At 37.7% G+C, this 11003-nt stretch overlaps 1 pseudogene; it reads left to right on the top strand.

Moving 5' to 3' along the window:
* The first annotated feature begins 5239 nt into the window (after positions 1–5239).
* On the top strand, positions 5240–6162 carry LOC105505229 (annotated as a pseudogene).
* The last annotated feature ends 4841 nt before the right edge of the window (positions 6163–11003 follow it).

Raw genomic sequence — 11003 nt, 5'->3', positions numbered from 1 at the left:
TGTAATGCCCTTCTTTGTCTTTTTTGATCGTTGTTGGTTTAAAGTCTGTTTTGCCAGAGACTAGGGTTGCAACCCATGCTTTTTTTTTTTTTTTTGCTTTTCATTTGCTTGGTAAATATTCCTCCATCCCTTTATTTTGAGCCTATGTGTGCCCTTGCACATGAAATGTGTCTCCTGAATACAGCACACCGATTGGTCTTGACTCTTTATCCAATTTGCCAATCTGTGTCTTTTAACTGGGGCATTTACCCCATTTACATTTAACGTTAATATTGTTATGTGTGAATTTGATCCTGTCATCATGATGCTAGCTGGTTATTTTGCACATTAGTTAATACAGTTTCATCATAATGTTGTTGGTCTTTATATTTTGGTGTGTTTTTGCAGTTGTTAGTACTGGTTTATCCTTTCCATACTTAGTGCTCCTTTCAGGAGCTTTTATAAATCAGGCCTGGTGGTGACAATATCCCTCTGCATCTGCTTGTCTGGAAAGTATTTTATTTCTTTTTCACTTATGAAACTTAGTTTGGCTGGATATGAAATTCTGGGTTGAAAATTGTTTTCTGTATGAATGTTGAATATTGGCTCCCACCCTGTTGTGGCTTTTAGGGTTTCTGCAGAGAGGTCCACTGTTAGTCTGATGGGTTTCTCTTTGTGGGTAACCTGACCTATCTTTCTGGCTTTACTTAACATTTTTTCCTTCGTTTCAACCTTGGAGAATCTGGCAATTATGTGTCTTGGGATTGTTATTGTCAAGCAGTATCTTAGTGATGTTTTCTGTATTTTCTGGATTTGAATGTTCTGTCTTTCTAGGTTGGGGAAGTTCTCCTGTATAATATCCTGAAGTGTGATTTCCAACTTTGTTCCATTCTCCCCATCACTTTCAGGGAGCTCAATCAATTGTAGGTTTGGCCTTTTCACATACTCTCATATTTCTTGGAGACCTTGTTCATTCCTTTTCAATCTTTCTTCTATAATATTGTCTTCACACCCTATTTCAGTAAGCTGATCTTCAATCTCTGATATCCTGTCTTCTGCTTGATCGATTTGGCTGTTAATATGTGTTTATTCTTCATGAAATTCTTGTGCTGTGTTTTTCAGCTCCATCAGATCATTTATGTTCTTCTCTAAACTGGTTATCCTGGTTAGCAGTTCTTGTAACCTTTTGTCAAGATTCTTAGCTTCCTTGTATAGAGTTAGAACATGCTCTTTTAGCATAGAGGAGTTTGTTATTACCTGCCTTCTGAAGCCTACTTCTGTCAATTCATCAAACTCATTCTCTGTCTAGTTTTGTGCCCTTGCTGGAGAGGAGTTGCAATCATTTGAAGAGGAAGAGGCATTCTGGTTTTTGGAATTTTCAGCATTTTTGCACTGGTTTTTCCTCAATTTCATGAATTTATTTACCTTTGATCTTTGAGGTTAATGACCTTTGGATAGGGTTTCTGTGTGGGGGTTCTTTTTGTGTATGTTGATGTTATTGCTTTCTGATCGTTAGTTTTTCTTCTAATAGTCAGGCCCCTCTTCTGTAGATCTACTGCAGTTTGCTGGTGGTCCACTCCAGAGCCAATTTGCCCGGGTATCACCAGCAGAGGCTGCAGAAAAGCAAAGATTGCTGCCTGCTCCTTCCTCTGGAAGCTTCATCCCAGAGGGTCACTGGCCTGATGCCAGCCAGAGCTCTCCAGTATGAGGTGTCTGTCAACTCCCCATTAGGAGGTATGGGGGTCAGGGACCCACTTGAGCAGACAGTCTGTCCCTTAGCAGAGATCAAGCACTGTGCTAGTAGAACCCTCCTTGTCAGCATCTGCTGCTCTCTTTAGAGCTGGCAGGTAGGAACATTTAAGTACACTAAAGCTACCCCCACAGCTGCCCCTTCCCCCAGGTGCTCTGCCCAGGTGAGATGGGAGTTTTAGCTATAAGCCCCTACTGGTCTGCTGACTTTTTTTTCAGAAATGCCCTGACCAGTGAAGAGGAATCTAAAGAGGCAGTCTGGCCACAGCCGCTTCACCATGCTGTGTTGAGTTCCACCCAGTCCGAACTTCAAGGCCTTTTTAGTGCTGTCAGGGGAAAACCGCCTACTCAAGCATCAGTAATGGTGGATGACCCTCCCCCGACCAAGCTGGATCGTTCCAGGTCGACTTCAGACTGCTGTGCTGACAGGAAGAATTTCAAACCAGTGGTTCTTAGCTTGCTGCGCTCTGTGGGAGTGGGACTTGCTGAGGCAAGACCACTTGGCTCTCTGGCTTCAGCCCCCTTTAAAGGGGAGTGAATGGTTCTGTCTCACTGAAATTCCAGGTACCACTGGGGTATGAAAAAAACTCCTGCAGCTAGCTCGGTGTCTGCCCAAACAGTCACCCCGTTTTGTGCTTTGAAACCCAGGGCCTTGGTGGTGTAGGCACATGAGGGAATCTCCTGGTCTGTGGATTACAAAGCCAGGGGAAAAGTGCAGTATCTGGGCTGAATAGCACTGTCCCTCATGGCTTACCATGGCTGGGGAAGGGAGGCCCCCCACTTCTTGCACTTGCTGGGTGAGGCAGAACCCCACCATGCTTCTGCTCACCCTCTGTATCCTACACCCACTGCCTAACCAGTCCCCATGAGATGAACAGGGTAACTCAGTGGGAAATGCAAAAATCACCTGGCTTCTGTGGTGGTCTTGCTGGGAGCTGCAGACCAGAGCTATTCCTATTCAACCATCTTGCTGGTAGCTTTGCACATTTACATTTTTTTAGTGCCAGAAGGAGAAGAAATAGAGAAAAATCACAGAAAACTTACTTAAAAATAGCAGCTGAAGTCTTCCAAAGTTTTGGGAGAGATATGCGTATACAGATTCAGGAAGTTCAAAAATTCCCCAATTCAACCCAAGGAGTTTTTTTTCTAAGGGACATGATAATTAAAATGTCAAAAATCCGAAACAAACTGAGAGTTTTAAAAGTTACAAGAGCCATTTAAAAATACCATATATTGTGTTTCGCATCTGGAGGCTATTGTCCCAAGCAAATTAATACAGGGAAACCCCTCCAAATACCAAATGTTCTAACTTACAATTGGGAGATTAACGTTCAGTACACATGGAAATGCAATTGAGAACAGTAGACACTCAAGAGAGTGGGAAGAGAGTGTGGAAGAAAGGGGAAAGAAACTGTTTATTCATTGCTATAATTACTATCTTAATGACATGATCATTCACATTCCAAACCTCAGTGTCACACAATATACTCATGTAACAGTCCTACACATGTACCTCCTGAATCTAAAACAAAAGTTGAAATTATTAAAACATTAAAAATATTCAGGAGAAAAACATCGAGTCACATATAAGAGGATCTGCATTAGACTATGAGCAAAATTCTCCACAGAAACCTTGTAGTTCAGGAGAATGAGATGATATATTGAATGTGCTGGGAAAAAAAAAAAAAAAAACCTTACAGTCAAGAATCCTATATTTAGCAAAGCTATCCTTCAGAGATGAAGGCAAAATAAAGAACTTCCCAGATGAGCAAAAACTGAAGAAATTCATCACAACTATACCACACTTATGAGAAATGTTTAAGGAAGTGCAAAATTTGGAAAAAAATGCATAATGTTCACTATGATGAAAACATGCAAAAGCATAAAACTCACCAGTATGAGTAAGTTCATAATCATTCTCAGAATACCCTAGTGCTGTAATGGTGTCACAGAAAACTTTCAATCCTCAAGCGTAAAGGTCTATAGCCAAAAATAAAAAATATCAACAGCTATAATGTGTGCTTCAGAAAACCACACAAAAATACATATAAATGAAGGCAATCAAAATCCACATTGTGAGGGAAAGAAAAAAGTATACCAGAGTCCTTATATGTAACCAAACTTAAGTTGTTATCAGCTTAACATAGTCTTTTATAAGATTTTATATGACAGCTCAATTTTAATCACAAAGTAATTATGGCAGATAAACAAATGATAAGGAGAAAGGGAACAAACCTTAGCATCACAGAAAAACACTGAATCACAGAAGTAAACAACAAAATAAGAGGAAAGAAACAAATGGCTGGAGTGAGTCTATAAATAGCAATAATAGTCTTGAATGTAACTGGATTAGATTTTCAAATTAGAAGTATAGACTCGGTGAATAGATCAAAAAAAACCCAAGTATATGCTGACTACAGGGAGTCGCCTCATTGCTTTTTGTTTGTTTGTTTTGGTTGTGGTTTTTTGTTTTGTTTTGTTGGGTTTTTTTAGACAGTCTGACTCTGTCACCCAGGCTGGAGTGCAGTGGCACAATCTCAGCTCACTGCAACCTCTGCCTCCCAGGTTCTAGTGATTTTTGTGCCTCAGCCTCCCACATACCTGGGATTACAGGCACCCGCCACCGCACACGGCTGATTTTTGTATTGTTAGTAGAGACGGGATTTCACCATGTTGGCCAGGCTGTTCTCAAACTCCTGACCTCAGGTAATCCACTGCCTCAGCCTCCCAAAGTGCTGGGATTACAAGCATGAGCCACTGTGCCTGGCCTCACCTTACCATTAAACACAGACTAAAAGTGAAGTGCTGAAAAAATTTTTATGCAAATGGAAACCAAAAGTGATCAGGAGTACCCATTATTATATCAGATAAAATATACTTTATATCAAATACTTTTAAAGAGACAATGTAGGTAAATTTGTAATGATAAGGTGATTAATTCAACAAGAGGATATAGCAACCATAAATATATATGAACCCAACATTACAGTACTCAAGTATGTTAATACAATATTATGGGATTTAAAGAGAGTGATAAACTGCAATACACTAATAGCAAGATATGTCAACACTCCACTTTCAACAATATATAGATCATCTAGACAGAAAATCAACACAGAAACATCAGGCATAAACTATGTCATAGACCAAATGTACCTAACAGACGTGTGAACATTTCATGCAACAGGTGCAGAATATACATTCTTCTCAACTGCTCTGTGGTAGCTAATATGTTAGCTCACCAAATGGGACTTGATAAATTTGAGAAGACAGAAACCAATCAAGTGTCACTGAGGAGACAGAGATTAATCAAGTATCATTTCAGACTTACAATGGTAAAAAACTAGAAATGTACAAGAATAATTTTGGATAACTTACACATAAATGGAAAGCCAATAGGACACAGTAAAAGAAGTTCTGAGAAGAAATTTCATGTCAATGAGTGGACAGATCAAAACTGAAGAAAGATTTCTAATAAACAATGTAACCATGTACTGTGACAAGGTTTAAGAAAAAGAAAAAAGGAACAGGGCAGATAAGGGAGGCAGCGGGTTTGTCAGAGTTCAGAAGCTTCACCTGGAAACCGTGATTCCCATATTCTCTGTTGTTTCTTTCACCTGTGTGTCCAGCTGGCTAGGGCAAGATACCAAAATGGTGACTGGCAACTGCTTTTGATTCACTCACAGTTGGGTGGCAGCAGGAGTCACTGTGGCTCAGTGTAGGCAGCAGCCAGATTCAAGCATAGCCTATTTCCTTCCAACTACAATTGGTAGCTACACAGTCCATCAGGCACCAGTAGCTTCTCAGTTGCTATTGACTATGCACCAGCATTTGTCACAGTTGCAGTTACCAGGCCTGCTCCAGTAGCTGTTGCTGCTGCTGCAGCAACTGCTGCTTGTGAAAGCTACCCCACTGCACACGTAGCAACTGATCATGGTTATACTCAGAGGCAACAAGGAGAACCACCTACCTGCAGCTACTACAAAAAACTACCAGGACTCATGCTCATATGTGGGATCCACAGCTCCTGATAGCTTATGATAGTAAGCACTACCACCAACAACTAACATAAACTGCTGCTGGTATAGCTGCCAATTTCTAACCTTGGCCTTCTGTGGCTGAAGCTTACTGTCAGACTGCTCATAAAGCTGAGGAACAACTCAGTATACTCAAGCCCAGCAAACTCAATAAGTAACAGCTATAAAACAAATCAGAGCAAGTTCAGCTGTCATTACTTTATTTATCCTATATCCTCCACTGTACATCCAGTAGCAGCTGCAGCTGCTGTGGTGCCATCCTGTACTCAGAGTGCAACTTACAGTACCTCAGCAGTTATTTATCCTGGTAAATTTTATTCAGTTTATGAAGCAGCAGTGCATTCAGCTGCATCTTTCTACAATTAACAGCTGCTTGAACAGGGACTATCTTTACTAAAGAAGCACAATTCCAAAATACAAAATAAACAACTGAAGCTAAAACAGCCTCCCAAGCCACCAAAGATTCACTATGTTGATGTTTGTAACATTAACTGTGCCACACCACAGACTTATAAGCAACAGTTAGAAGGACAGAAACAATTACAAGTTGTTGCTTCTGCTGATATTTTGTGAGGGTTTCTTTGCAGCCTCCCAAAATAACAGCAGAAGCAACAACTCTACTCATGGGACTCAAAATCAGTTACATTGTGAGGTCTTCAATGTGTCTTGTACTGGAGCAGATTCAACAGAACTAAATATTATTAGCCAAGTTACTTTTTCAACAGCTGTGTCACCTTTCTCCTTTAAGCAATTGTACTGTGATTACTTCATCAATTGCAACTTCTTCAGTGAAGAGTCTTGTGGCTGCAGGAAATTTATCTCTTAATAGCACATTGAAGACTAAAGTGTCAGCAGTGCCTACAAATATGGCTGCCAAAAAAATCTACCCCCAAAATCAATTACATTGGTAATAATAAGCCACAATCAACATGAAATAAAAAACAGTACTTATAAGGAACTGCATTTGTTAGAAGTATTCTTTTTACTTCTATGGTGCAGATTCCTGAAGTAAATCAAGAGACAGTGTCAGAAAAAAAAAATCAAACCTGTATATTTTGCTGCTTTCCAGAATGTTGTGCAGCCCGTGGGCCATGATTACCTGGAGAAGATTTACAATGAAGAAGGAAAAGTAGTTCACTTCCATTGTAAATCATGCAGTTGAAGCTTTAATAATCCCAGTGTCAAGGAGATTCACTTAAAAGGGTGAAGACACATACTTAAATACAGAAAAAAGAAAAATTTAGATTTGCAAGTAGAAGTAAAGCCTAGTATTTTTGAAAGAAAGATTCAATAAGAGAAAATGTAACAGCAAATGCAGAAGGACTATTGATGAAGGCAAGAGGAGGAACGCAGCAGCATGGAAATGTGATATTATGAAAAGTGCATGTTCTGGAGGAAGAACAGAATCATTGGGATGATAACCACCAAATGCCTGATGGAGAATGTCTTCATGATCTCTGGCCCCAGACTCCTTCTGGAAGTCTGACCAGGCATTACTCCTCAGTTACAGGGGCCTGCATGTTTACAACATCCTGATTCATCTGATGACTTCTATGTAATGAGAAAATATGCGATGATTTATCCAACTGAAAAGAAGTAACAGGAAGTTCAGAAAATTGTTTCTATTACTGAATGTGCTTTAAAATTTACTTCAGGCAGTTTTTCTGAACATGAGAAGAACAAGAGCAAAGAAGAAGGTCATAAGAAAGAGGGAGGTAAAGACAGAGTTTTAAAAGAAATTATGCAAGTGGAAGTTTTGACAAAAGGGTTACCTCTCCAAGGACAGCCTTGTTTTTCTGTGTTCAGAGAAACCTTCAGAGATATTATTAAGCCATATTGCAGGAAATCTATCCAAATAGCTTGCTGTTATAAACATTGCAAAATATGAAATAAGATGTGCTGTATCTGAAGTGATACTAATTTTGAATTCATGCATGGAAGCCAAAATGCAAGCCACTGTCACTCCTATTGTCTCCAATTATTCAAGAAGATAGCATGGAGAAAAGACATCAAACTTAAAGTATGGTGAAAGACCTACCCAATATCTTGGACAAGTAAAAATGCCTTGCTGCTCTGGTTGCTCTGTGCCATGCTAAGCAATTCCAGGCTAGAGCTAATAGTCTGCAGTCCTCTGTAATTATCACACATATCCTTCAAGAATTCTGTGAGTGAGTTCCAACTTGGTCTAATTTTCCAAGCTGGGCTATGGAGTTATTAGCAGAGAAAGCAATCATCTGTGCTTTTAATCCTTGGATCCCTGCGCAGATGCAGTGAGAAGAGTTTTCAAGTACATTTATTCAGTGGTTATTATTAAAGGTAGTTCTGGACTTCTGGAGCCTTATAAAACGAATTACTTGGACACCTCGGCAACAGTGACAGACCAGTAGTGTGAAGATATCACATCCAGTGCAGTTTGCATTGAGTCTCCTTGTATTCCATCAGATACACAAAGATTTAGGCATGGATCCATTACCCCAAATGAGCCAAAATTTTAACATCCACATTAGGAAATGAAGAAGGGATAGTGGTGGATTTGATAAATTTGAAGCTGGTGGGGAGGAGGAAGATAAAAGATTATGATAACTTGTAAAAAGTTTCAGTAAGGCATCAGGTGTTAAAAACAAGATGCCCATTGTTGGTTGTTTTTCATTCATAAAAATGTGTACTTTAAAACAATAGTCAAGAATTTAAAGAATTTCATGAAATGATCAAGTTTTTTGTGATACATAAAAAGGTACACGGGAGTTACATGAATGGAAAAACAAAATAAAATGTGTGTTCTGACTAGGAGGCAAACAGTGATTCACATTTGTTCAAATTTTTATTATTTTTTATTTTACTTTAAATTTTGGGATACATGTGCAGAATGTACAGGTTTGTTACATAGATATATATGTGCCATGGTGGTTTGCTGATTTAATTTTTTGGTTTCTGTAACCACTCCTCCCATTTTTGTATCTTTTATTAATTAGTGAATTGTCATATTAAATTTTTCATATATTTAATGCAGAATTTTTTCTTCATTTCTCTCTGTGTGTTTTGATTTTTTTATTTGGAGGTTTTGCTTGCTTTTAGACAGTAGTTGTAATTTTATGTTATAGAGTATATTTCTTACCCTTTCTTAGTATTTTACAACAGTACCTTTTTTGTAATGTGAAACTGCAGCATAATAAAAGCCATATATGAAAGACACAAAGCTAATATCATAATGAATAGGGAAAACTGAAAACCATTTCTGCAGTTAAGGAGCTGTGCAATAACCTTCCAAGTCCCTGAGTGAGTGTGTAACTTATTGGGTTGGCCATGCCTGGTAAAGCTGTTGGAATGAGTATGTGATTCTTTTTAAGTATGAAAATAAAGATATTTGTACAGACGTGTATTTTTTCTCTGGTGGCATTCCCTTAGTAATGCTCTGTGTCTTTCCAGCACCCTGGTAGGCCTGATTGGGTTTCTAGTCCTCCTTAACCACTTATCTCCCATATGAGTGTGTGTAAAATAGGAACATGTGCTCTACCTCCATTTAGAGACTTGCTTGGGATACAGAAGAGGCCGTGTGTCTCAGAGCTGTTAAGGCTTATTGTTTTAAAACATTGGAGTCATGGCATGTGTGCAAACTTTAAATATGCAAATAAATATCTATGTCTGCGTGGAAAAAAAAAAAAAGATTTAGAACATAAAAAGAATGCTCACCTCCACCACGGTTATTCAACATAGTACTGGAATTCCTAGCTACAGCAATAAGACAAAAGAAATAAATAAACGATACCCAAATTGAAGAGGAAGAAGCCAAAGTATTATTGTCTGCAAATGATATGATCTTACATTTGGAAAAACCTAAACACTCCACCAAAAAACTATTAGAACTGATAAACAAATTTAGTAAAGTTGCAGGATGCAAAATCAACAAAGATCAGTAGCATCTCTATATGCAAGCAGCGAACAATCTCAGAAAAAAATCAATGAATTAAAATTGATTAAGAAAGAAGTGAAAATTCTTTATAATAAGAACTAAAAACATTGATGAAAGATATTTAAGAGCATAAAAATATGAAAATATATTCAATGTTCATGCACTGGAAGAATCAATACTTTTAAAATGTTCATACTATTAAAAACAATCTGCATGTTCAATGGAATTTATATAAAACACCAATTACATTCTCAACAAAAATAGAAAAAAAATACTAAAAGTTACATTGAATCACAAAACACTCAGAATAGGCAAAGCTATTCTCAACAAAAAACAAAAAGCATACTACTGGCATAAAAACAGACACCAATAAACCAATTGAACAGAATAGAGAATCTAGAAACAAATCCATATATTTATGGTGAACGCATTTTCAACAAAGGTGCCAAAAAGATACATTAGGGAAAGGAGAATTTCTTCAATGAATGGTGCTGGGAAAACTGAAAATTCACATGCAAAATAAATAAATAAATAAATTAGAAACTTATTTCACTCATTTTTAGGAAAATATCTAAGAATATAATTAAAACATGGGCAAAGGATCTCTACAGTGAGATATCATCTCACTCCAGTTAAAATGGTTTTATGCAAAAGTCAGGAAATAACAAATCATAATGAAGATACGGAGAAAAGGAACTTTTGTACGTTGTTTTGGGGAATGTAAATCTCCAAAATGGAGAACTGTTTGAAAGTTTCTCAAAATATTAAAAATAGAGCCACCATATGATCCAGCAATTCCACTTCTAGGTATATAACCGAAAGAAAGAAAATCAGTATATGAAAGAGATCTCTGTACCCCCATGATTGTTGCAGCACTATTCAAAAAGCCAAGGTTTGGAAGCAGCCTAAGTGTTCATCATTAGATGAATCTATTAAGAAAATAGACATAGTGAAGTACTATTCAGCCATAAAAACAATATCTTGACATTTCTTTTTTTTTTTTTTTTTTTAAAGGAGAAAATGAGTTTATTTATTCTGTGGAAGTTGGGAACTTGTTAAAAAAAAATGGAGAAACAAATAAATTGTTGAAAACTATGATTTCTTCAAGAGGTCTGGAAATACTACAGTTTAGATGGCATACAAATAGAAAGTGGTTAGCCTGAGCTAGTCAGAACAAATGAGTATCTCTGAGACTAAGACTTTAGTATTTGTGCCCCATCAACAAATTTACATTTTAAATTGACTTTTTTTTTTTTTATTATACTTTAAGTACTAGGGTACATGTGCATAACGTGCAGGTTTGTTACATATGTATACTTGTGCCATGT

This window comes from Colobus angolensis, unplaced genomic scaffold (genome assembly GCF_000951035.1).
Source record: "Colobus angolensis palliatus isolate OR3802 unplaced genomic scaffold, Cang.pa_1.0 Scaffold991, whole genome shotgun sequence".
NCBI lineage: Eukaryota > Metazoa > Chordata > Mammalia > Primates > Cercopithecidae > Colobus > Colobus angolensis.
This window is presented reverse-complemented; position numbering and strand designations above follow the sequence as displayed.